Genomic DNA, 27185 nt, shown 5'->3' with positions numbered 1-27185 from the left:
CTACACATCAACACGTCTGATGATCATACGGAGCCCAAACTTAGGTCGCAGCATGAAAACATCTATTGGTGCATGGACGTACTTGGGCGACAGTGATAGTGAGAACCGCTGGAGCATAACAGCAAAAACGGCCTTAGCCTCAATCATCGCATAGTTCTTCCCAATGTACGACCTTGTGTTGCCCCCCTCTTCACCACCGCCGTCGCCTCACCTCCCGTGCGTCTCCTCGTCTCCCGGAGTGCCAGCGCGGCCCCCTCCCCAAGACCTCTCGACACCACCGTCCTCCCATAGCACCGCCGCTGGCTGCGCCCCCCTCTCCACCCGCCGGCCCTCTGTAACAACTCTACCTAAATTAAGTGCTGTTAAATATAAACCAGTGGTTAATCACTAAGTAAAGAGGTGAAATGACCATTTTAACCCTAAGAAGCTCTTTTTGGAGTTTAAAATAAAACTTGAGATTTTATATACAAACTTAAAATTCTGCCCAAATAAGAGTTGTAAAAATTTTAATTTCAAACAACTTTTTTAAAGGAACTTTGACTAATTCGGATCAGGAGGAAGTCAAAAACAGCAATCAAAACCGGAGTACTAAAGAACCCTATAAACCTCCCAAGTCCTGGAATTCAAGATTTCCTCCAACTTTGCAAGCTGTTATCTCACAATTTAATATCTAAACTCAAGCCAGGCTCTTAATAAAAGGTGTAGTCCCTTGAGTGTGTTCCAACTTTGTTACACTGATCCAGGTCCAAATCGAATCAGAACATGTTCAAAATCTTGGTCAAAGTTGGGTAAAACAGTCAACTCAGCCCCTGAGCACCACAACGCTAAGTCTGGAAAACTGCTCAGAGTACACCTCTTGGCGAGGGCGTTCCTCCAAATTTCTGAACTAAACTCAAGAAATACCCTAAATAGAAGTTGAAGTCCTCAGTTTGGAGAGAAACTCCTTCAATAACTCTTAAGTCTAATTCAACTCAGCAGCTACCCAAAAATCGAGTCAAAGATAGCTAAACCTCTGAAATTCCACCTCTCCGGCCAAATTGGCTAAGTCTGGATTCTAGATTTTTAGCCAACTTTGGTACGAAATATCTCCAAATCCTTTCACAATATAAACAAGCACCTTAAACCAAGTTTGAACTACGTTCAGAGTTGAACAAGTTTGCTTAAAAGAGTTTTGAAAATTGAGTTGCAAAATCTTGAGTAATGAGCTCCCAAAGCTGGTCGGGCTTACTGCCCGAAGGAGCCTCGACGCCCGCGCGCCGGGGCATGTTCGCCCGCGTGCCACGCGCCGCGTGGCCGCCGGATACCGGCAGCTCGCCGGTGCCCTATCACTAGTGAGATAGCGACAGGGCGAGAGCCACGGCGCCCAACCCGCGCCTGCGACAGGATGGGGCGAACGCCGGGCTGGCCAACCGCTGGCCGCGCGCGTGTCTTTTCCCCTGCCGCGTATCTGCTCCGCCCAACCGCGCTTTGCCTGCCCGCCGAAGAAGCTGCCACGCCAACGACGTCCCGCGCCTCCGCCTGCTCGCCCAACCCCCGCGGTGGCCCTCCGCTTCGCCCGCCCGACAGGCCGGAGGCCTCAGACACGCATTGCCCGAGGCCAATCGTGGCCGGAGAACACCCGGAGCTCCGCCTCCCTTGCCCAATGGCACCGCTGGACAATGGCCGCCTCGCCCGCGCACCCGCCGCTCCCCGGCCTTATCCTCCCTCCACCAGAGCCCCGCCTCGACCCTCCGCTCCACCGCTGCCCTATAAAAGGGTCACCCTCACCATCAACACCACCCTTTGCCACTGCCCACAACCGCGCCTCTGCTTCCTCCTCTGCGCCGCCGCTAAGCTCCTGTGGAGCTCACACCTTCGCGCCACCCCGCACTCTGATGACCTCTCCGCCCGCCTCGCCACCCCTCCACGCACGTCTCCGAGCAGCCTGTGGCCTTCCCGACGCCGCCAGTGTGCCGGAACGCCGCCTGCACCGCCGCTGCGTTCCGACCCCCGCCGGCCATCTCCGTCACTCCAACCCCGCCAAACCGAGCTCAGGTGAGCCCCTGCGCCCCTCTGGCCACTTGTTGCGCGTGCCCCGGGGACGACATTGCGTCTCGCCCATTCTTTCCAGGGGCCTGGGCGCAAAACTCAGGGACCCCTGCGTAGTTAAACTGTAGACCTAGGGGCTAGCTTGCAAGTTTACCACGGCTTTTCTTTTAAATAATAGGCAGAAATATAGTTGAACTTTGTAAATGCCCAGTAAATCGTAGAAAAATCATAAAAATGCCAAACCACTTTTGTTGGAATCCTTGCTCTGTCTAGTTCCTAAGAAAAGTAAGTTTGCTCATGTTCTTGTTGTAAATAATATCCTATGCTTTTAATCATGGTTTAGGCCTTTTAAATCCTAATAAATAGAAGAAAAGTGGGAAAAATGTAAAACCAACTCTGTGATGTGTTTCTATGTGTAGAAGCTCAGAAATATGGTTAGGGCTCTGGTCTAGCACTTTAAGTCACTGATAAAATTGGGAATCTAAGATTAAATCTTCCTTTTTGCGTAAGTTTTGATCCAGAGCTCAGAAAAATGTGAAACTAGTTGGGTTAATTTTGTTTTGCTGTGTAGTTTGCAGTAAAAATATAAGTTGTTGTGCAAATCAGAAAGAAAAACACCTTCCTTGTTAAGCATGTTTAATTAAACGGAAAACAGAGTAAATAGTTATCCTTCTCCAAAAATTATGAAAAATTCACCAAAGCTCCTGTAACATACCCTTAACATATTGGTAAAATTTGACCCTCGGTTGCACTGTAACTTTGAAGATAGAAAAAGTTAAGCTCATATTACCTTTAATAATAAAATGCATGTAATTCCTTTTTGAGTCATCCAATGGCCCCCAAAATTTTACAGTAACCTAGTGATGGCTTAAGTGAGGTGCTGTAATTTTATTAGTGCCCTTAGCTACTGTTTCTCTATGAAGTCATTTTGGTTCATTAATCAACTAAAAGGGATAAAAGAAAAGCACAAATCCTAATACGATAAATAATTGGAAATTGAAAGAGGTACATAAAAACATTTAGAAGTAAGTAACTCTCTTAATGCACTTGAACCACCCAAACACGACCTTTCACTCTCTTTATGCAACTCTAAGTTGCAAGAAACTATATATGTACACAATCGCCATCTAACTCGAACTCAAGTTTAAACCGACCACATTCGTTGAAGTTACAAGAAAGTTGAACCTCGTCAAAGTGAATGTGGCTGTTGCAACTCCTTGTCTTTAAGCCATGCCTTGTGTCATTGAATAAACGTGCGAGTCCAACTAAACTCTTGCATGTGCATGTCGTATAGAAGCAAATCTCGCCGACGGAACCTACGAGCTCCACCCAGCACCGGAGGAAGACCCCACTGCGAAGCTTCACCACTTGGAAAGCAAGCCCGAACCGGATCAAGACCTCGAGGACCCGCTAACTTTTCCTGAAGGCAAGCCCCGGTGCATGAATTCCCTGTTTTACTTTTATGCTTATGATTGTGCATTTATGTTGGTAGGAGTTGATTGAAACCGTAGATGCATGAACCTAATACCTTGTTTGAATACTAGTTGCTAAGGTTGAGTAGTTGCAATTCTTAATAGGTTCCGGGAAGAGTCGAGTGATTTCCTATCACTCGCGAGTTATAGGAGTTGAATGTTTATTTATGTTGCAACTATAAGGACGACGGACGGGTTCGGGCTTATGTTCGATACTTGGTGGTTTCCCCGTCTGTCTAAAGGAAATTGATCTAAGGTCGATACGTGTCGGCGTTCCTGATCAAGTGTTTGAAAGTACTAATCTCATACCTAGTATGGGATGGGGAAGCCTAGTACCTGATTGAACTGGGGCGTGGCATACTCCCCCGGCTATCCTTGGAACGTCATTCCCATGGTGCATCATGTGGGTGCAAGTGCGGTCATAGTACCGCAGAGGCCGGGATTATGAAGCATTGCATGCCAAAGGCAGTTGGCCCTGACACGTGCCTAAGGGATCGATTGGGACGGCTGACAAATGAAGCGACCCCTCGTGGTGCGTGGATGTCGTGAGATTAGGTTCACCATGCATGGTTAATAAATTCAAATCGATTCGTCTGCCTCTCACAGTTTGGGACTACTTGATTGCTATTCTACACTGAGTAACGATGAAACATGATAACGAGATTAAGTTGATGCTTGTTCTTTAACTGCTTGGAAACTATGCTTGCTTAGTATAAGTTGCTAGTCTAGACTGGTTAAAGAACATAGAACTTGAGCTAAAATATTGAAAGTAAGGACCGATTGTAGACGCTATTGGCAAAGCAATCCCAGAGCCAGAAAAGCCTTGCATGTCTAGGTCTTGGTAAAACAATTTACCCAACGGGTCAGTCTTGCTGAGTATTAGTTGCTCAGCCTTGTTGTGGCTTAATCTTTTCAGGTGATGTTAATAGTTTGGCTGCTGGCACCACTTGGTCTACCCAGCTCCCTCCGGGCTGGACAGTCGAGTGGGATCCCTCCTCGGACGGTGAGGGCAGGGATTTTTGATGTCATGTTCGGCTTCGTCGTGATATCATGTACCGACGTTTTGCTTCCACTTGTTTTATCTGACTTTTCGAACCTTGCAACTTTTTTTAATTTCAGAAACTTTGATGTAATAAATTGTGGAACTAAGTTAATGTGATGGAATGTTGTAATCTCTGTGCTACTCACCTTCGTGTGAGCGATGCTTCTCGATCCTGTGTATGTGGTTCATCGGATGAAATCTGACGGTCCACCAAGTTGACTTGCTTAAAGTGCATAATCGCGTGTCAAGCGACTTATATGCATTTTAGTCATGTTAATTTGGGAGGTTCCGCCACACCCTCCCCTGGTGAAAAGACCGACATGTCGCCTAGAGGGGGGTAAATAGGCGAGATACTCAGCAGCACTGCCCAAGCCAAACCGGTCAGACCAGTCCAAGCAGGATGGCACACAAGTGCTGCTCAAGTCCCTCCTTGACTTCTAGCACCTACCAAACTTGGAGAGTAGCTTCCGTAGATGATTTCCAACAGGGAAAATAGTCCCTGCACACAAGACACAAGCACACAAGTAGATCGAAGCAGAAGCACAAGTAAATTGCTATAAATCAACAAGTGAAGCAAACCAAAATGAAGACACGAGGATTTATTTATCCGAAGTTCAGATTAACCGCAATGAATCCTACGTCTCCATTAAGGAGCCTATTGGAATACGAGTCTATTTCAACTCCCTTCCAACAAGTCGTGTCTCTTTCAACCACTTTCCTCATCTCTACTAGATGATCTTTTTCCTTGCGGAGGCAAGATCACAGCCCTCACAAACTTGCTGCTGCTCACCACACCTTGGGAGTTATCTGACGATGCCTAGCCGTCTAGGAGGCACACTTCCAAGAGTGACAAATGCTTGAAATGCTTCCTTAACGTGAACCACAAGTGCTCAAGCTATGGATTGCTCTTTTCAGCTCACTAATGCTCACACAAGATCACACTCTCAACCCAACTTAAATATTTCTCAAGAATCACTCAAGTCTCACAAAGAGAGTGAAAGTGCATCTAGGCCCCTAAGTGGATTTTGGTGAATTGAATGATAAACGATTAAAGAACTAACTTGTTTGCCTAAGATTGTGAGCAAGATTCTATTCTTATACTCATGTTGTAATATTGACCTATGTGTTGAATGAGTATCATATGGCTCACAATAAATACAGCAAGCAAGTGTGTGATCCTATAATACAAATAAAAGATCAATGACAAGCAAGAGCAAAGTGAAACTTGGGGATGTGTTCTATGATGGTTGAACTATGATTCTACAAATCATATGATATCTTATTTGACAAAGTAAAGGGATCACTAAGAAAAGAATAGCAATATTCATAAATGGATAGTTACAAGACTTCATGTGAATATAATAAATGAACATGAGTTATTCATTGGTCTTGTTATTGGAAGTTTGCAACTCATAAGAGATTCTTTATCAATAAAGAACAAGTATTTAAAGCGGATTTCAAATGGGATCTTATTGTTGATGTCAAAATCAAAACTAAACTCATAATGGTTTGAATGCATAAAGAGATCAAGCAAGGGATTTGCGGTACTAAGCAAGGTTTGGTCAAGTGGTGACTTGAGCCATGAACGATGTTAAGGTGAAGTTGCTATCTCTTGGGAATTTTGAGGCATCAAGTCAAGCCTTATGGAGAGAATTAATGCAATGCATCTAATCTATTTTGATTGGTAAATGGAGTGGCTTAAGGATTCAAGTATGTCTTACATGAACAAAGGAGAATCCTAAGTCATCAAGATGGATGTGCTCAAGATGATAGCTATGTCAAGAGCCCTCAAAATGATTATTGATCAAATTATGGCATGGATGAGGACTTTCAAGCTCAAGTGGAAAATATAGTGTTTATATTTATTCTTGATTATAGGTATGCCGTATTATCAAGAGGGATGCAACATTAGCTAATTGACAACACCAAAAGTGCTCTTAGTTGACCTATGAGAGTTTGGCCTTGAGAAAAGCCCCTGAGTGAGCTAAATGTTCCATATCAGCTAACAATGGTTGGTTCATTCTTTGGGCCAATCAAGGGTGAGTGTTGAGAGTTTTGGGGCTAACACAGCCAGACCGGTCTAATCAATCCAGGTGTTCTAGGTGATGCTAACTTGGGAGCTCCGAATTATTTCGGAAGCTTTTCCGGAATATTTCAGAAGTTCCGGAGTTTTCTGAAGAAACTTGTGGAAATTTCCAAAACTTTGTCCTAACGGTTAGTTTTTGGGCAATGGCGTATTTGTACCCCACGACCTCCTCATTTGGAGGCTGTTGTTATGAGCTTCCAAAAAGTGTTCCTTGTCCATTATAAGCTAGGCCATAGCTAAGAAAAGCTCTCCCGAACCCCTCATTGTGAGGTTGTGTGATCCTTGTGAGATCTTGTAAGTTGGGTTGTAGAGAGAAGTCAATTGAGAGATTTTGTGAGCTGAGAAGAGTAATCCATATCTTAAGCACTTGTGGTTGACGTCAAGAAAGCATTGAAGCATTTGTTACTCTTGGAGGTGTGCCTTCTAGACGGCTGGGCATCGCTGGTTAGCTCCAAAGGTGTGGTGAGCAGCGGCAAGCTTGTGAGGGCTATGATCTTGCCTCCGCAAGGAGAAGATCAAACTAGTGGAAATGAGGGAAGTGGTCGAAAGAGACCCGGCTTGTTGGAAGAGAATTAAAATAGACTCGTATTCTAATAGGCACCTCAATGGAGACGTAGGATTCACAGGAGTGAATTTGAACTTCGGAGAAACAAATCTTTCTGTCTCCTTTTGGTTTGCCTCACTCATCAATTTCTAGCAAAATATTTGTGCTTCCGCTTCAATCTACTTGGGTGTACTTTATCCAGCAGGAAATTACCCACAGAAGCTACTCTCCAAGCCTTGCTAGTGCTAGAAGTTGAAGAGGGACTCGAGCAGCATTTTGTTTTCTACACAGCTCCTGACCGGTCTGACTGGTTAGGCAGACCGATCTGATCGGCTAGCCCTAGCTGCAGTGTTCGAGTGGGCTTAAACTTGAATAAATTGTCAATTCACCTAGTCACCCCCTCCCCTCTAGGCGACATCAAGATCCTTTCAAAGAGGTTGGGGAGAGCTGTTCTGATCACAAGATGGTGTCAAAGTCATGTGTAACAAGCAACCCACCAAGGAGAGGGCCAAGGGGTATATATAACCTCACAAAATAGAAACTAGCCGTTGGAGCTGATCAAACTGGTCAGACCGGTTGCTAGACCGGTCAAACCCAGACCGGTCAGACACTCACTTTCGGTTTACCTACTTGTTGAAACAACCATTGTTACTTGATCTGGGACAATTAGCTCACTTAAGGATTTTGTCAAGGCCAATCTCACATAGGTTAACTAGGAGCACTTTTGGTGCTGTCAATTAACTAATGTTGCATCCCTCTTGATAGTACAAGATACCTATACTCAAGAATAAATATAAACACTATATCATCCACTTTGAGCTTGTAAATCTTCATCCATGCCATACTTTGGACAATAGTCATTTGAGGACTCTCAACATAGCTATCATCTTGAGCACATCCATCTTGAGCTAGTGACTTAAGATTTTTCCATTGTTCAAGATAAGATATACTTGCATCATTAAGTCACTCCATTTTACCAATCACACTAGATTAGATGTATTTCATTGCTTCCCTCGGTAAGGCTTAGATATGATACTTCGAAACCCCCTGATACTAGCCACTTCACCTTAGCAAAACGCACATAGTCCAAGCCGTCGCTGGTCCAAAGCTTTTAGTCCCTCGCTCTAGTATCTCGATTGATTTCTTTACCTATTCTTGTCACTTTGAGTTTAGGTTTACTTTGACACCAACAATGAAATCTCATTTGAAATCCTCTTCAAATGCCCATTCTTGATTGATAAAGAATATCTCATGAATTGCAAGCTTCTAATAACAAGACCATTATGTAACACATAAGCTCATGTCCTTTGATCATATGCACATGAAGTCTTGCAATATCCATTTGTGAATATCACTATTCTTTTCTTTATGATCCCTTTACTTGTCAATCAAGCTATCACATGATTTGAAGACTTATATATCAAGAATAAAACATATGCCCAAGTTTTACTTCACCCATGCTTGTCATTAGTCATATAATTTCACCACGGGATCACATACTTGCTTCAGATTTCTTGATTGTGAGCCATATAACACATATTCAACTCATGAGACAATATCACATCATAAATATGAGAATAAGACCCTTCTCACAACCTTAAGCAAACAAGTTAGTCCTTTAATCATTTTGTCATTCAATTCACCAAAACCCACTTAGGGGCCTAGATGCACTTTCAATCTCCCCCTTTTTGGTGATTTGATGAAAACCCAATTAAAGCTTACAAATATATCAATAAAACACTTTTAGATTCTCAGATATATCATAAGTTCCCCCTTAATATATGCTTTGAGTGGAATTTCAAAAATTTGACCTCATATGCCCAATGTACATAATCATGAATGCCATGGGAGCTTCCTCTATATCTCAGAATCTGTGGGGTGCAACAAGTGTGTGTAACAATATAAAATACGTGATGCATATGACATGTAACAACACTCAATAAGAGATAAGTGTGTCTATTGTCAAGGGCCAGACCGGTCAAACCGGTTTGCCCAGTCAACATACACACAAAGCAATCATCAACCATAACGTGCATATCAAGCTATCACAAAGTCACTTAAGAGTATAAATAAGTTCTACACACACAATAGCATACATTACAAGTTATCAAGTCCACATAGGAATTAAATTTGAATTATTACAGAAATATCTCTCTGCCAACTGACCAGACCGGTCCCTCTGACTTGTCAGACTGGTGACTACTGACTAGCTCAACTAAGTCCTAAAGAGGTTTAATCCATTTCTTCTCCTCCTTTGTCATTAAGCATCCATAAAAGGGCTTGGAGAAGATGTAGTTGTAGTCACTGATCCTCATGTCAATTCCCACTTTCTTTTGGCAAGTCCTCGGGCCAATGAAGTCCTTCATGCATCCAAGGTATAGGATACATAAGATAACTAGAGTCTGATACTGTGATTTCAGAGAGAGGAACAAGAGTGCTATCAGACATACCCTGGGTCGATGGATGAGGAGGAGGAGGAGGAGTACCAAAGATAGCCTGTGCTGCATACTCGGCTGTGTCCATAGGAGGTGCTGCAAATGGATGACCTGGAATACTGCCACTAGTTGCTGCTGAAGATAAAGCTCCTGCAAATGGCCCAAAGCCGGATCACGGATAACATGGATAGACACCTCCATGAGCGCTCAGACTCTGATCTATGATGAACGCATCAAATCCTCCTGCTGTGTGAATTTGAAAAGGTGGAGGAGCTGAGGATGAACCTCCCATATCCGGATAGAACTTGCTGCCATATTGATCAAAGTACCCGGATGTCATGTACTTTTCAATTCTTGCCTCAACTTATGGGATTTCAACTTCTGGAGGTGATGGAGAAATGGGAGAGCAAGGAGGCTGAAGATTCATGTGATTGTGCATCATTTTGATTGAATCTCACTATTTCTTGCTAGCCTTCCACTGTCGCTGCTGTTCCACCTCAATGTTCTTTTGACTCTTGCACATACCCAGCAGAAACTTTATGGACTTTTTCATGGGAGAGGAGGGCTTCTCGTACTGCCTCTGTGAGTGGCTGTGCTGCCCAGGTCCAAACTGGTTAGGGGAACCAGTGAGACCGGTCCCTGCTTGGAAACCAGCTGGCTGCTGAAACTGCTACTGCTCAAACCCCTCTGCCCCTTATACTTGTTGTTCAGGTTCTATTTCTACTGGAGGAGATGGAATTCTAAGAGTCTTGCTCACATGAGGTCTCAATGGTTTGTCCTTCATATCCCTAGGAAATTTTGCCATTGTCACCTTCTTAATCATATACATGATGTAGGGACTATCGCTGCAAATCTTCTGAGGAGTTTCTAATAAATTCTTGATTTCTTGCCAAGTAAAGTCACCCATACTAAATTGAGGCTCATCCAGTTTCAAAGCTGCCATCAAGTTTCTTTGGAAGAGAGTCACATTAGAGGGATTTCAATCTCTAGGAGTGAGGGTCTTTCTAAACAGCCGGTTTAGAATAGCATAATAGGTGTAGAGGCTTTTTACCTTCCCCCAATTTTCTCTCTTATTCTTGGGATACATAAAGTGCATCTTTGATGTCTCAAGAACACCTTCATCATGGAGCTTGGGATGAGCATCATCATTTCCAACTCTGAACAATGATGCAAAAGTGGGATGAATGATATGGTGCTTCTCACCCTTTGTCATCCAAAACATAGCCCTCTCATTTGCAACATATCCAAAATAGACAGTGGCATAGAACTGCGCAATGATCTCCTTGTTCCAACTATGCTTGAAACCCATGAGATATTTTATTATTTTTCTTGCACAAGCATCTATGATTTCATTGAAGATAGGATCATTTTTCTTACTCATATAGTCCCAATCGACCCATTATTCCTTGCGTGATTTTGGACTTCTTCAGAATGACAGTGGTATAGAAATCCTGCTAAAAAGTAGTCCAAAATTTGTATTCTTGAGCACTCTTAGGACCACTGTAGGGATCCTCTCTTCACTATCTCTGTCATCCCATCCCCAAAGTAATTCGTAGGTCCTCTATGAATGGGATATGTTGGCCTACGAGTAGTTGGCATAGCTATGTCACCCACATCCCCATCATCGCTTCCCTCATCATCCTCTTCATCATCATCATCATTCCCTTTACCACCATCATTGCCATCACCATCACCATCTCCCTCATCACTGCTAGCTGACTCCCTATCATCGCGGTGCTTGACAATGTATTCCTCTTCCTTACTATGACCACTAGTTGTTTCTTTCTCACTTTCCTCAACTTCTTCAATCTCATCATCAACAGGAGCCCTTTTCTGTCATCTCGGCCTCAAGGATCTACTCTAAATCTTGGTAGGTTTGCTAGAATTGCTCCTTGGACAACCGACTCCTATTCTCTTCTCTTCTTGACTCTTTTGACATGAGGTCCCTTAGGCATAACTACTGATCTTGGGTCACAAATATATGACAAAGAGTGCATAAGACACCAGGATAAAGATTGGATGGATAAATAGATGCAAGAATCATGAACTAGAACAATTGGGGCACTTTTGGGCCAAACCGGTCAGACCGGTTGCACCCAGAAATGGACCAATGGTTCTAGATGTCAATCCTAGCAGCCAGATCAGTTAAGATATATAAATTTAGGTTCTAGAGGCATTCCTATGCAGATGAGTTATACATACACCAGAAAAACATGATTTAGAGTTTGATTGTGCAGACGATCAAATCGGTCTACTTGACCGGTCAGACCGGTCCAGGTAATCCAACCCGAAAATCTGAATCCCAACAATGTAGCCAACAAAATTGAATGATACTCTAGGAATAGCTTCTAAGGGTTGTCAAGAGATGATTCACCAAAGGAATTTCAAATTGACTCATGGAGTTGATAGATCGGGAAAGAACAAGATTTGAATACCTTTGGAGAGAAGAACTCAAGAGGAATCCAAATAACTGGTTGGGGAACTGATTAAGCTGCCTTAGGAGACTTGAATCCTTCAAAGGGGCGAGCAAATCCTTGGTTGAATCTTAAAATCACCAAGGGAAGAGTGAGGCCGGTGTAGGGGCGCACGGGGGAGAGAGGAGGAGAGGCTGTCGGTGGTGAAGGGGTAAAAGAGGATAGAATTCACTATTGTACATTCATGGGAGGGGTAAAAAGATAACTCCCGGGGCGACCGGTTAGGGAAGCTGGTTAGACCGGTTTCCACCAGGAAACTAGAGAAAGGTTGAATTTGAGAGATTTTGGTCCCACACTTTCTCACAAGATTGGATATAAGATTTGAGATAGATATTGATCCAAAGTTGACATGTCTTAGAAGAATTTTTGATAATCCAAATAAATCATCACTTCTTGATTCTTCCAAGAGAGTTGTGAGAGATAGACAATGATTTATGGACTTGATAAAAACTCACCACTTGTGACTAGCCATCAATCAATCAAGGTGAACAATAGTCACAAGCGGGTCAATTAAGTCACAAAGACCAAGAGCCAAATATTTTCAAAATAATCATACTTCCTATACATGCTAGTTAAATTTTTCAAAATTCTATCCTATGCCACAAAGAACATGCAATCAATTCAAGTCAATGGTCAATTTAGTATATTTATCTCATACCTTACACAAAATGAGAATACATGACACGAGGTCAATTATAAGGACGGTATCAACTAAATATCTAAAAGAGGTACATCGATGATAACTTGAAATGATTACATGCAAGTGCACAGACTAGCATGAGAATATAGCCTAGATGCATAAAGGTAGAAATACGAGTACATGAGAGCGTACCTTTTGCTTTAGCCATCCATTCTTGTGCATATTTTATTTTAACCACGATGCTAGCTCTTATTGGATTTTTCTTAGCCATAGCATGAAAAGGTCAGATAGTATAAAGTGCACAAGTATATGAGACTACAAGATCACTAGAAGAAATTGTTAGTTTCACAAGTGACACAAGTATTGAAATAAGCTCCCCCTCAATTAGTGCAAGAGATGTTTGAATTTCTTAATTATTGCACATTATCCATTGACGGACATAGAGGAGATTATTCACAATCTTGGTCAAGGCACATAGCTAGGTAATTTTATCAATTGAAATTATGCCAAAGATCTTATTACCATCAATGCATGGTCATCATAACCATAGCCAAGGTTTGAGCAGTCTGTCAAAAGTTCCTATGGAGAGTCGGAAGTTCCGATGAAAATGAATCCAACTTCCTAAGCACCCTATGCCGGAAGGTTGCTGAAACTTTCGATGGTCATTGGAAGTTCTGATGAAAATAAATCCAATCTCCTGATCACCCTCTGTCAAAAGTTTGTTGAAATTTCTGGTGGTTATCAGAAGTTCCAGCGTTGTGTCGGAAGTTCCGGTGGCTTAGTCTCCTCTACTCCGGGCCACCGGTTAGTTCGGTTAGTCAAGCCGGTCAGACCGGCCTAGCCAGGGACTGGCCAGTCTGATAACCTTGATTATGTCTTGCTCCAAGAATTAATGAACCGAGCATTGTACAGATTTCTGCATGAGAACAAGACATATGCCCTCCCAGAGAGCCATTTAAAGCATCATATGCTATGAGAGAATAAATTTCATAAATGTGTCAAAGTCACTTTCATGAATTTCACAAGCCCAATGCTTGTAAGTTGTAACACACTAATGTTCACATAAAGTTGAGATTGACTAAGACATGACATTAAGCACTAGTTACCGAGATGACATTGGTTATATGAATTTAACATCATAGCTTTTCACTTGGTCATTTGATCCATCTTTGATTTCTTTTATTTTAATCAAGTGTCCAATGTATCCCGACGACTCTGCAAGCTCAGCAAGCATTCTTTGGTACCCAAACTTTATTAGGTCCATGAAGGTTAGCCACAAGATGTTTAGGAATCCAAATGGCTCTTATGCTAGTTCGAGGTGAACCAAATCACTCTTATAGAACAAGTACCAGCTTTATCATTCCCAAGTTTACTAAAATCGTATTGGACAAGGTTTAACTTGAGAGGGTTACCATTTGGACAATCCTTACCTATGTAACCTTTTTGTCGGCAAGTGTAGCAAATACGATTTTTGTTATTGTTTGATACTATATCTTCTTACTTTTTTTGCCTATGCTTGCTTCTAGGCATGTTGGTTGAAGAGGTGGCTTCCTTCATCTTGCTGCAGTGAGAAGAGACTGCCTTGGCCAGAACCAGTCTAACCGGTCTAGGTCAGAGCCACCCTCACCTGTAGCACTAGGACATGTAGCAGCAATATGTCCCCTCTCATTGCACCCATAGCATACCCTCTTCCTGGCAAGACTTCTTTGCTTCTTGGAGAGAGTTTCCTTGCCCTTAAGCTTGGTGGGGCATGTATACGCAAAGTGCCCTATTTTTGAACAATTGAAGCATTTGATATGCTCAAATTTGTTCTTTTCTTGAATCTTGCTATTGCTGATTTTGAGATGTCGTTGAGGAGCTGAGTAAGTGACGGTTGATCCCTTCTCAAGCTTCTTCACCATGATTTCACAATTATCTTGAGAAGGTTGCACTTGGCTCTTCCCTTTCAACTCACTCAAGTCTTTCTTGAACCTTTCAACCTCTTAAATGAATTCATCATTTTCTTGAGAAATGATGTCATTACAAGATTCTACAAATACATGCTCAATGCTAGATTGGCTTGCTTGAGAACAACAAAGTTTAGTGCAAGATAAATCAATATTGACGTGTGAGCATGAGCATGTGTGTGAGAGGTTGAATAGATTTTACCGATGTTATAACAACCTCATGATCTATATCTAATATAGCATATGATTCCACAAGCTTCTCATGGGAACACTCAAGTTCCTTGTGAGTAGCTTGCAAAGCCATATGTTCACTAGTGAGCTTCTCAAGTTGAGCTTCGAGTATATCATTGGCTTTTTCTAAGGATGCTACACAAGGTAGAGATTTAGTAGCACATACATAATCTTTTTCCAATGAATAATACTTACAGACCAAGGAGGCATGATCGGATTTGAGGAGCTCAAGTTCTTTAACCAAAGAACTTGACAACTCAATCTTTTGACTTTTCCCTTTCTTGGCCTTCTTCTTCTTCTTTTTGTCCATCAAGCACAAGTCAACTTCATCATTTGATGGAGTGGATTCTGGAAGAGATGAAGCTTGGCTTGAATCTTGACAAACACCCATGTCACACATGGAGCCAGTTGCTCTACTTGGACCGGTCTGACCAGTTCCTGCAGAGGAACCATGTCTTGACTTCTTTGACCTTCTTCTTCAATGAGAAGGGACACTTGAGGATCAGTGCGAATTTCCGGTGATGTAGAGCACTCCTCAAGTGACTTCTCCTCTGCTTGCTCTTCATCATCACATTCGTGCGTTGCATATGTCTCCATGAGAAATGCCCAAATGAGATGTGCATCATTACAAACATCTTTTATGTCAAAGATGATATCCTGAATATCTTCACAAAGAGTGCTACGCAAGAAGTTAGTAACACTAGCATTAAGTTGCGTGCAATCTAATTCCTCTTGAGTGATATTGGACCAATCAATATGGTCAATGTTAGAATTCAGAGGAACAATACTAGCAACTAAAATTTGCTCAACAAATGGACCTATGGTCCTAAATGCATTGAGTATATGAGCAGACCAAGAAGCGTAGTTTGAGCCATCATACGCGAATGGCTTACATGATACCTCACATATTGTCGACATCTTTTCTCATGGCGGTTAAGCTTGAATGTGAGTCCAAACTCTGATACCAATTGAAAGGACCGAGATGTCACCTAGAGGGAGGCTGAATAGGCGAGATGACCAATTTATAAAACTTCAACCCACTCAACAGTATTGCCCAGGCCAAACTGGTCAGACCGGTTCACCAGACCAATCTAGGTAGGGTGGCACATAAGTGTTGCTCGAGTCCCTCCATGACTTCTAGCACCTACCAAACTTGGAGAATGGCTTCCGTAGATGATTTCCAACAGGGAAAAATAGTCCCTGCACACATGACACAAGCAGCCAAGTAGATTGAAGCAGAAGCGCGAGTAAATTGCTATAAATCAACAAGTGAAGCAAACCAAAATGAAGACACGAAGATTTATTTATCCAAAGTTCAAATTATCCGCAATGAATCCTACATCTCCATTAAGGAGCCTATTGGAATACAAGTCTATTTCAACTCCCTTCCAACAAGCCGGGTCTCTTTCAACCACTTTTCTCATCTCCACTAGATGATCTTTTTCCTTGCAGAGGCAAGATCACAACCCTCACAAACTTGCTGCTGCTCACCACACCTTGGGAGCTATCTGACGATGCCTAGCCGTCTAGGAGTCACACTTCCAAGAGTGACAAATGCTTCAAATTCTTTCTTAAAGCGAACCACAAGTGCTCAAGCTATGGATTGCTCTTTTCAGCTCACTAATGCTCACACAAGATCACTCTCTCAACCCAACACAAACATTTCTCAAGAATCATTCAAAGTCTCACAAAGAGAGGTTGAGGAGAGCTGTTCTGGTCACTAGATGGTGTCCAAGTCGTGTGTAACCAGCAACCCACCAAGGAGGGGGCAAGGGGTATATATAACCCCACAAACCAGAAACTAGCCGTTGGAGCTGATCAAACTGGTCAGACCGGTCTAGTTTGAAAAAACTAGTCGTTGCCATTGGACTGTTCAGACCGGTCTACCAAACCGATCAGGCTAGTTTGGCTGAGTTAGCTATTTGCTCACTAAACCCCAGATCGGTTAGACTAGTCTGCCAAACTAGTTAGATCGGTTTGGTTAAGTTAGCCCCAAAAGTCTCAAACACTCACTTTCGGTTTACCTACTAGTTGAAACAATTATTGTTGCTTGAGCTGGGATAGTTAGCTCACTTAAGAGTTTTCTCAAGGCCAATTTCACATAGGTCAATTAGGAGCACTTTTGGTGTTGTCAATTAGCTAATGTTGCATCCCTCTTGATAGTACGACATACCTATACTCTAGAATAAATATAAACACTATAGCATCCACTTGAGCTTATAAGTCTTCATCCATGCTATACTTTGAACAATAGTCATTTGAGGGCTCTCAACATAGCTATCATCTTGAGCACATCCAACTTGAGATAGTGACTTAAGATTTTTCCATTGTTCATGATAAGATATACTTGAATCATTAAGTCACTCCATTTTACCAATCACACTAGATTAGATGTATTGTATTGCTTCTCTCGGTAAGGCTTAGATATGATACTTCAAAACCCTCCAGGTACTAGCCACTTCACCTTAGCAAAATGCACATAGTCCAAGCCGTCGCTTGTCCAAAGCTTGCTTAGTCTCTCGCTCTAATATCTCGATTGATTTCTTCACCTGTTATTGTCACTTTGAGTTTAGCTTTGCTTTGACATCAACAATGAAATCTCATTTGAAATCCTCTTCAAATGCTCATTCTTGATTGATAAAGAATATCTCATGAATTGCAAGCTTCCAATAACAAGACCAATATGTAACACATAAGCTCGTGTCTTTTCATCATATGCACATGAAATCTTGCAATATCCATTTGTGAATATCACTATTCTTTTCTTTATGATCCCTTTACTTGTCAATTAAGCTATCACATGATTTGGAGACTTATACATCAAGCATAAAATATGCACATGAAGTTTTACTTCGCCCTTGCTTGTCATTAATCATATAATTTCACCATGGGATCACATACTTGCTTGCTTTTCTTTATTGTGACTATATAAGACATATTCAACTCATCAGACAATATGACATCATAAATATGAGAATAAGACCCTGCTCACAACCTTAAGCCAACAAATTACTCCTTTAATCATTTTATCATTCAATTCACCAAAACCCACTTAGGAGCCTAGATGCACTTTCACCCGGCTGCCCCCCCCCCCCCAACGCCCCTTGACACCGTTGCCACCGGCTGCGCCCCCCTCTCCACCCGCCGGCCCTCCCCCGGCCTCCGGTACTCCCCGACCCGACGCCCGACGCCGTTGTGCCTCCCTCTTCCCCGCCACTCCGTGATGCTGTGCTGCCGCTCCTCCCTGAGCCGAGCCTCCTCCCCGACCGCCGGTGCGCCGCTCCTACCCGAGGCCGCCGCGCTGCCGCCAACCCTCCGCCGGTGCCGGCCCTCCCCGAGGCTGCTGTGGCGCCGCCGGCCCTCCCCCACGCCGAAGGACCTCTTCCTCTACCCGGGGCCACACGGTTGTATTTTTTCATTCAAATATAATTAATTGATAAATAAAAACAATGCCGAAGAAAATGTAATAATAAATGTGGTGTTTAAATATTTATGGTTTGCAATTTTCATGGGTTATAAATATGTATATGTTGTGAAAGGAAAAGTTTGTTGTTGATATGCATAAATTCATCCTAATCTTCATTTACTGTATACCTGCAGATGTCTAGGATCGAGACTCATAATGCGACGCTCGAAGATGGTCACATCGACAACATTTGAAGGGATATGGTGAGGTTCATCCAACGTGAGATTTGTCATGAGGATGGAATATTCTTTGATAAAGATGGTATGTTGATGGTGGACGAATGCAAAGATCTTCGTTGATAGGTGTAGTAGTTTTAATATTAGCGTGGCAAAGAATAGCTCTATTCCAAATGTTGAATGATGTGAATTATTTATTATTCAAGTTTGTTGAATAATATGAATTATATATTATGTACGATTCAATTTTGAATGATGTGAATTATTTATTATTCAAGTTTGTTGTTATGTGGTTGAAGATATATATTTCAATTTAACGGCTAACAGCTGGCGGGAAATAGAAATTATAAATAAGTTATGGGAAATAGAAATTATAAATAAATCACTTGAATAATATATATAATGGAAAAATACATATTTCTAGCAGGTAGCATAACCACCCGCCAGCGCAGACACTATTTGTGCTGGCTCAAGGTTGCTGGCGGATGCTCGACCTATTAGCACAGACCCCTTTTAGCCGCTAGCACATATCTTTTGTGGCCTAGTGCGAGGTGATTCATATTTGCCTTCTCGATGACGGCACTACCTTCGAACCTCAACGGGTTGAACTTGCCAGCATGCTCACCCCGTACTTCCTTGTCGCGGTGCATCATCGCAATCGGTATTGTCAGGATCGTGTCTTCAGGCACGGTGATGTTTCCGAGCACAACCTGTGTTGTTGTTCTCCTACGGATGAGTGGGACAGGGCTGTAAAGCCTCAGAGTCTCCAGAAGGAACATGTTTACCTGCAGATTGGATTGTAAGTGCACTTTGTAATGTAGGAGGAATGAAAATATGTGGGAAACAGGGTGCCTCAAGACACTTGCCAGCTTCAGCTTGGTGAGCATCTGATGAATGGGTGGCTGATCCCTGCCGCACTCCCTGAGCACCTCCTCCCTGAGCTTCTCCTGCCAGCCCGGGTGTGTACTCAGCAGGAACATGATCCAGGTGAGCAGCTGCGAGGTAGTCTCCTGCCCTGCTAGAAAGAAGGTCTTGCATTCGTTCGTCCATGATCTCATCCATGCTCAGCAGCTCATTATTGCTGCCGCACTCAGGAGCACAAGCCTCAAGCATGAGTCCTAGGAGATCCTCTCCGAAGCCTACGGTATCCTTGGAGGCAACCCTATTCCTTATGATCGGCATGAGCAAGCTTCTCACCTTCTTGTCGAGTTTCCAAGTTCTTCGGTTGTTTGCGGTCGGAACATATCTGGGAGAATGGTGTAGTTATAATACCATAAATTAGTGAAACTTACAAACAAAATATTGCAATCTGTTCGTGATCCCTATTTCAGTGTACTGTGTATGCTGTTCCCTTCTCATCAAGTTAAATTTTCGTTTAGTTGGCTGGGGCCAATAGAAAATACAGTGCTCGTCGTTTAATTTGGGTTCAAGATCTAGACCGTGTAACTTAATTGAAACGTAACTGCCATTATTTCCTTACGAATTTTCCAAATCAAAAGGGTCACATCGTGCAAATAAAGTAGAGGAGAGGTTATTTTTAAAAATATCTTAAAAAAGAGTTAAAAATAAAAAAGTATTAGAATGTGCAGAACTAAATGATACCCATTTTCTTTACCTTAACCCTGGAATCTGGACACTGAGAAGGGTTGAGAATGCAATCAGTTGGAGGTCCTTGAGTGCCAGGAAGACTTGTTTCCCCTCTTTATAGCTTGTCCCGAAAGCAGTGTGAGATATGATGTTTGCCGCAACCTCAACAAACTGGCTGCTCAGTTCGATCTCCACTCCGCGGCTGTCTCCTCCATGACTTGCCAAAAGCGCTTCCCACCCAGACCATCGACAGAGCACAATCGGTCATGGAGGCCGTCATCATCTGATTCAGACCAATAAATGATATGTTCCAAGCGATCAACAGTCGAGTCAGCAATACTCCCTGCATCCATTTGAGGTTACGTTTGTAACTTGAGCTTGTCCATGTTGAAGGCCGGTTGCAGGACCTTCCTATGCCGCTTCCACCCGTCGCCGTTCGCCAGCACCAGCCCCGTGCCCAGCAACCGGACCAAGTTCCCGTGCGTCAGGTACTTGGGGAACATCCCCGTCCGCTCCGAGAGCACCTGCTTCGCCATGCCGAGGTCGGCCGCGCATAGGTTTGGCGTCGACCCGAACCAGTACAGGAACAGATATCTACATACATCTGCCGCACAAATAATGAGAAAGCTTTCTAATTATTATTGTTGAAATAAAGAAAACTGTGCAGAAACCCAAATCTCATCCAAGAACCAGGCGTGAAAAAATTGTAGATAGGTCCCGTTTCCCTCTTCCAAATACACTAGAACATTATCACACAAGAGACATGTGTTACTTATATAGAAATAAGATGACCCTTTGTGTATGTGAGAAACACTGAGTTCATACATGGGCTACTTATATAGAAGATAACCCTTTAGCTTTAGGATGAACCATTCACCTTCAGGATGAACCCTTCAGCTTAAGGGTGTAAATACAGTATAAGCCCACTAGTTTATGGGTTTCATAACACGCCCAACATAAGCAAATATCCACAAAACTTTAACTTGAAACGTTCTTAATATAGGTCAAGGTGAGAACTAATATACAACACGTGTAAGGAAAAAGAAAAGATAAATTCACTAGTAGAGAACTCGGTATTAATCCCAGTTGGTAGGGTGCAAATCTCTCGAAAATCCATCAGGGATAAACCAATCGAGACAAAAGGAGGTCTTTAGTCCTGGGTCCTTCAACCGGGAGTAAAGCCACCCTTTAGTCCCGGTTGGTTTTACCACAAAGGGCCAACCACGCCAGGTGCGGGACAGGATGCCCCTTTAGACCCAACCGGGACTAAAGTCCTGCAGGCCTGCGCCATGCAGGCGCCTGCATGGCGCCTGTAGTTTCATGCATCACGTACGTACTCCGACCCTTTTAGCAGTTGAGACTTTTTTTATAATGAAATGTATTTAAACGAATGAAACTAGTAATTATACAATTACTATATATACAATTCTTAGCATACTATACAAATCGATCTTAGCGTATTATATATACAAATCAAACTATATATCTACAATATTCCCGTCGAGGTGTTGCTCGAAGCGTCTAAATTTCGTCCATCGTAATAAAATTCTTCTTGTGGATTTACTACCTCGTCTATCAGGAATCCAATGAGACCTTCACATACTGCCAGTACTCTTTCCTTCTTCAAGAGTCGTTGTAGAATATTTAACATCTATAATTTGGAAATATGTGAATGTTACACGAACAATTAAATATAAGGAGCTAGAAAATAATTAACTATTAATAGTTTTATTTTACGTACTTTAAAGTTGTGCGGTGTCATCTTTAGTCCTTTGGGTCTCACAAAACTGTGCATGTGCTCACAGATGTAGTAGCCACATAGATTATTTATGGGTTCCTATCGTGGGGAAAAAATAAGTTATGAAATATTTGTGTTATACAATGTACAAACTGTGCAGACTTCATACGTACTGGGAAGTTTGTATTCCATGTAAGTTTTTCTTTGAATGGACCTTTGTGTGTCGTCATGAATTGTCTCTATGCGCTGCGGATTAAAATAACGAATGATATAGTGTAACCGGGATAAAATTTAGGAAACAAACTTTTGCATACAGATAAAGGTCCAGAATTATTACAAGCCTAGCATGTCTTGCATGTCTCGGTACTCCACGGATCTTTCCTCAACGAATCGAAGACAGTGACATAGCTTCTTTCAGGCTCAATTATAATGAGGATCCAGTGGAAGCTGCATACGTAAATGTTCATACATATTAGAGCTAACCAACATTAATCAGGTAAGGAAAAAGAAAACAAAAGTAGACGGTATACACACACTTACTTGAAGTTGTATGGAAGTAGTATGAAATACTTGAATGTTTGTTTGTCTAGAAAATTGTATACTTCGACCAAGATTTTTTCGGCGATACCTGTATCTGTTTTTGGTTAACTACGGATGGATCCATGAAGCTAATATGGAGGTACGCTTCTTGTCAGCACGTCTGAATTAGCATCCTACATAAAATGGAAGATAAAATTAGTATGGTGACGCACGCAAAAAAAATAATGATATGATCCAAAATTTACATGTAGATAAATGGACACTTACAAAACCCAGGCTCTGATCAGAGAGACGTCCAGGGCATCATGATGGTATACTTTGTATATATCCTTGAATTCTAGCCACAGAACTCTCTCGCCTTCGCCGTAAAAATCTATCGGTTTTACCTTAAAGCCGAACATCTCCCTCGAGTCGGCGGACACCTTCATGTACCATTGATGAAATTTGTATATTATTGTTGATAGCTTCCATACCAACTCAGGCCTTACTAGAGACTTGCCTAGCTCAAAGGTCCATTTTGATTCAACTAGCAGTGCAGCTGGTGGCTCAACTTGCCCTAGACATTCATCAAGTCCCATACCTGTTTCTTCCATGAATTTCAATACTTGTGATTGTTGATCCAAGGGCATTGCTACTATCTTTTCAGCATCTTTTTCGGGGACAGCACCACTGGAAGATGACTTTTCTTTCCTTTTGTCCCTCTCATCAGCCTTGACTAACGCCCGTTCGTAGTTCGATAGTAGTGCTATCCTCTTCTTCGCTCCTTCTTCCATCCTAATAAAAAAATTTAATTCTCTTCGATTTACTGGCGGTGGCTCCATCTCCCTTCCTTTTTTTTTTCTTTGGCTTGTTTCTTGAACCACTCACTAGCCTCTGCTTGAATTTCAGCCCACCGCATGAGTCATTGCCTCCCAGCGTTCCTTATGAGTCACTTCAGGCTCCTTTCTTTTATTCTTTCTCTGTCTTAGCTTGGGAGGTGGTGGTCGCGACTTCTTAAGTGGTGCTGCAGGTTCCTTCCTCGGGGCTGCGCTTAGTCCCGGCAATGGTGATCAAGGAGAAGTGTTGTTATTGTTGTCATCACTCCCACCACCAGGATTTGGTGGAGATGGAGACCTTGATCGAGCAGGAAGCGACGGTCCTGGAGCAGGTTGTGCTGGAGATGACGGTCTTGAGCTTTGAGGAGATGGTTGCTGCTGGGGATCTCCGGGGAGCGGTCTTGAGCTCTGAGGAGGTGCTTCCGTGCCAGGGATGATGATGTAGCGTTTGCACCATAGAATGATCCTGTGAAGCGCATCTCCTAGTGTCCTTTCCCCGATGCCTCACGGGAGGTTGAGCTCTAGGTCTTCATATTGGCTATCAGCGATCTGCTCTAGGCTGACGCTGGTGTAGCTAGGTGGAATCTCCATGCCATGGCTTGTTTGCCCTACCAGGATTGGTAAGGCACTCCCGTACGCCACTTGTACATATAATAGAAGTAAACAAGTTATTAAGCTCTGTCCTGACGCGTGGATCAATTAAGAAGATTGCATAAATATTATGTATAAGTATACCTTAATAGTGAGGTTGCCAACCGGTGTATGCAGCTCACATGAGGTGCATTGCGTGATGGCATCCATAGGGAACCATTGCTCATCCACAGGTAATCTTGGCGTCTGCGCATCGGGGAGCCCTGTAGAAGCAGAACTGCTCAAGAGGCGTTGAGAAGGGCTGGCGAAGTTTGGATCTGGCAATGCTCTAGATTGGGCCAACTCCGCAACTGCATGGGCCACTCGACGATTGATTTCCTCCAACATTATTACTTCTTGTGAATGCACTTTGGATTCTAGCATCTGCCGCCAGCTCTCCTCGATTTGTTCCTTTCTTCGTTTGCGTCTTTTGTACGATGCGCTGTCGCCTCAGAAAGCAAACTTCCGCGGAATGACCCCAAACCCTCGACAACGTCCTAGGTGCTCGGGATTCCCGAGGGCCAATGTGAGCTCATCATTCTCTTGGTCCACCTTCAACTTCCCAGCCTAAAAATCTTCAATGTTCTTGATAAGCCTTTCAGCCTTCTGACGCATTGTCTCATTGAATATCAACATCCCATCCTCTTAGCTCAGGAAGCCTCCATGAGCGTAATACCAATTTTTCGATCGTTTGGGCCATTCGATAGTTGCTGGTACAATACCCCGATCGATCAGGTCTTGTTCCATCTTCTTCCATCTGGGAATTGTTGTGCCATAACCACCTCGTCCTAGACGATGATGGTACTCCTTCTGACTAGCATTTGTAGTGTTGGTCTGGATCTTTTTCACACCATCTTCACTCCTCTTTTATTCGACAAATGCCTCTCAGTGGTCCCTCAACTTTGGCTACACATCGAAATCTGGAGTTCGGCCCTTCTTAAGGTAGTTGGCATCTAGCATCTTTTTGAATGTCTGGAATTGTGTAGCCATCTTCTTCAGCATCCACGCTTCCACATCCTTTTCAATATATCCTTCGGGAAATGTGAAATGTCTCTTGAAGTCTTCCCACAGCATATTCTTTTGTGTATCCGGGAGCGCATATGGATTAGTGCTTTTGCCCTTCCATTCCCTAATGCTGATGGGCACGTTGTCCCTTACGATTGCCCCGATCTGACTCACATACTTCTTTGCTACTTTTCAGGAGCAATTGGCCTGCCCTCTTCTGTGACTTCCATGATGACAAGCCTCCCATCCATCACCCTTGTATGACCTCAGGGCTTCTTATATTTTGTCAATCCAAAGGGCTAATAGTTCAAGATTCATTAATTAGTACATAGTAATAACGACAAAGACATTACATATGGGGTAAAATAATGGAAATTATATATACCTCACCGGAACCTTCCGTCATGGTAAGGTTTTGCTGGGGCTCAGGCTCTTCAATGCCATCACCGGAACCTTCCGCCATGGCAAGATTTTGCTAGGGCTCAGGCTCTTCATTGCCATAGCCGGACATGTTGAGGAACATGTCCTCCTGGGTACCCTCTTCATCGGTGTACGATATGGGAAGGTTGGAGCCACTACCATCACCAGCAATAATCCGCTCCATTAGATACCTTGCGGTCTCATCGTCTACCATGTCAACTACTTTAAACACACATGAAATCGTAGTTACAAGTACGTTACGGTATATACATGAAATCATAGAACAACCATGGAAAAAAACAAATTGATTGAAACGTACACATGAAACCATACATGACAGTCATGAATCATAAAACAACCATGAAATAGGCAACTCACACGGAATGAAACTTACATGAAATCACCTTAGTAACATGTACGTAAAGGTATATACATGAAATCATAGAATAACATGAATGCCACCAAGTCCGGAATGTTTATACAAATTTCTACTAATTTCTACCTTTCAAGTGTATATACAAATTTCTACTAATTTATTGGAATTTCTAAAAAAATTCTAATAATTCCTACTAATTTTAAGAATTTCTACCAAATTTCTTCTAAGTTCTAAGTATTTCTACTAAATTTCTACAAATTACAAGTAATTTGTAAGAACTTCTACCAAATTTATACAAATTTCTACTAATTATACTGAGTTTCAACTAATTTCCTATTGATTTTTTACTAATTACTGATTTTCTACTAATATCTATTGATTTTCTAACTAAAAAATAAAAAAGGCCCTTGCTGAGTAAGGGTTGTACGTTCCCGGCGCCAGGGCCAGAGGGGTTAGGCGGTGGCGACTGGGCAGGAGGCCGTATGGCGGCCGGGGTGGCGGGACAGCAGCAGCCGGGGCGGCGGACGCCGGCGGAGGCGAGGACGAAGCGAGGTGGCCGCGGCGACAAGGGGTGGAGGTTGGCAGCGACGACGATAGGGACGGAGGCGGCAACGAGGCGGCGCGACGGAGGTGGCAGCGACGAGCTCGAGGGGGCGTGACGGAGGAGGCGACGAGCTGGGGTGACGGAGGAGGTCGTAGTGACGGAGGAGATGGTGGCGACGAGCGCGGAGGCCAGCAGTGACGATGGGGACGGAGGCGGTGACGAGGGCGGAGGCCGGCGGCGACGACGGGGACGGAGGCGGCGATGAGGCGGCGCGACGAAGGCGGCGGCGACGAGCTCGAGGAGGCGCGACGGAGGAGGAGGCGGGTCGGGGCGACAGAGGAGGCGGCGGTCTGGGCGCGGGCGAGGTGGCCGGATGACGGCAGCCAGGACAGCGGCCGGCGAGGGAGGCAGACAGGCGGCGACGGAGCAGGCTGACAGGCGTGGATCTTGGCGGTGGTGAAAATTTGCCCAAGTGTAACTAGTGTGGGGGGAGGGGTAGAAGAGACTATAGTTACTTTTATCCCCCGCACCTTTTATCCCGGGACTAAAGGTACCTTTTGTCCCAGGTGCCAACAGCGACCGGGATAAAAGGCACCCCCTTTTATCCCGGTTCCAGTTTGCAACCAGGATAAAAGGGTATGTTCCCGTCGGGAATCGAAAACTACCCTTCTATCCCGGTTACAGTGTGCAACCGGGATAAAAGGGGGGGCCTTTTGTCCCGGTTGTTGTTGGCACCCGGGGCAAAAGGGCCTTTTCCCAAAATCTCCCGCCTGTTTTTTGGAAATGGATTTTATTTACATTTTTACTGGATTTCAGGATGCAAAAACAAAAAACTTTACATATTTTGAACATGCAGAAATATATTAAATTAGCAAGTATATTAACAATAAGTGTGAATGAGTCATTAATTCTATACCAGTTCTTTTAGCTTCTAAAATAATTATTTTACTGCATCGCTATCATCAAGAAATTATTCAATTAAATAATTTC

The 27185-nt window shown here is 43.2% G+C and overlaps 1 pseudogene; it reads right to left on the bottom strand.

Moving 5' to 3' along the window:
* LOC117853507 (cytochrome P450 709B2-like) lies at window positions 1-25318 on the bottom strand (annotated as a pseudogene).
* Window positions 25319-27185: the final 1867 nt, after the last annotated feature.

The sequence above is a fragment of the Setaria viridis genome, chromosome 4, assembly GCF_005286985.2.
Source record: "Setaria viridis chromosome 4, Setaria_viridis_v4.0, whole genome shotgun sequence".
Classification (NCBI taxonomy): domain Eukaryota; kingdom Viridiplantae; phylum Streptophyta; class Magnoliopsida; order Poales; family Poaceae; genus Setaria; species Setaria viridis.
This window is presented reverse-complemented; position numbering and strand designations above follow the sequence as displayed.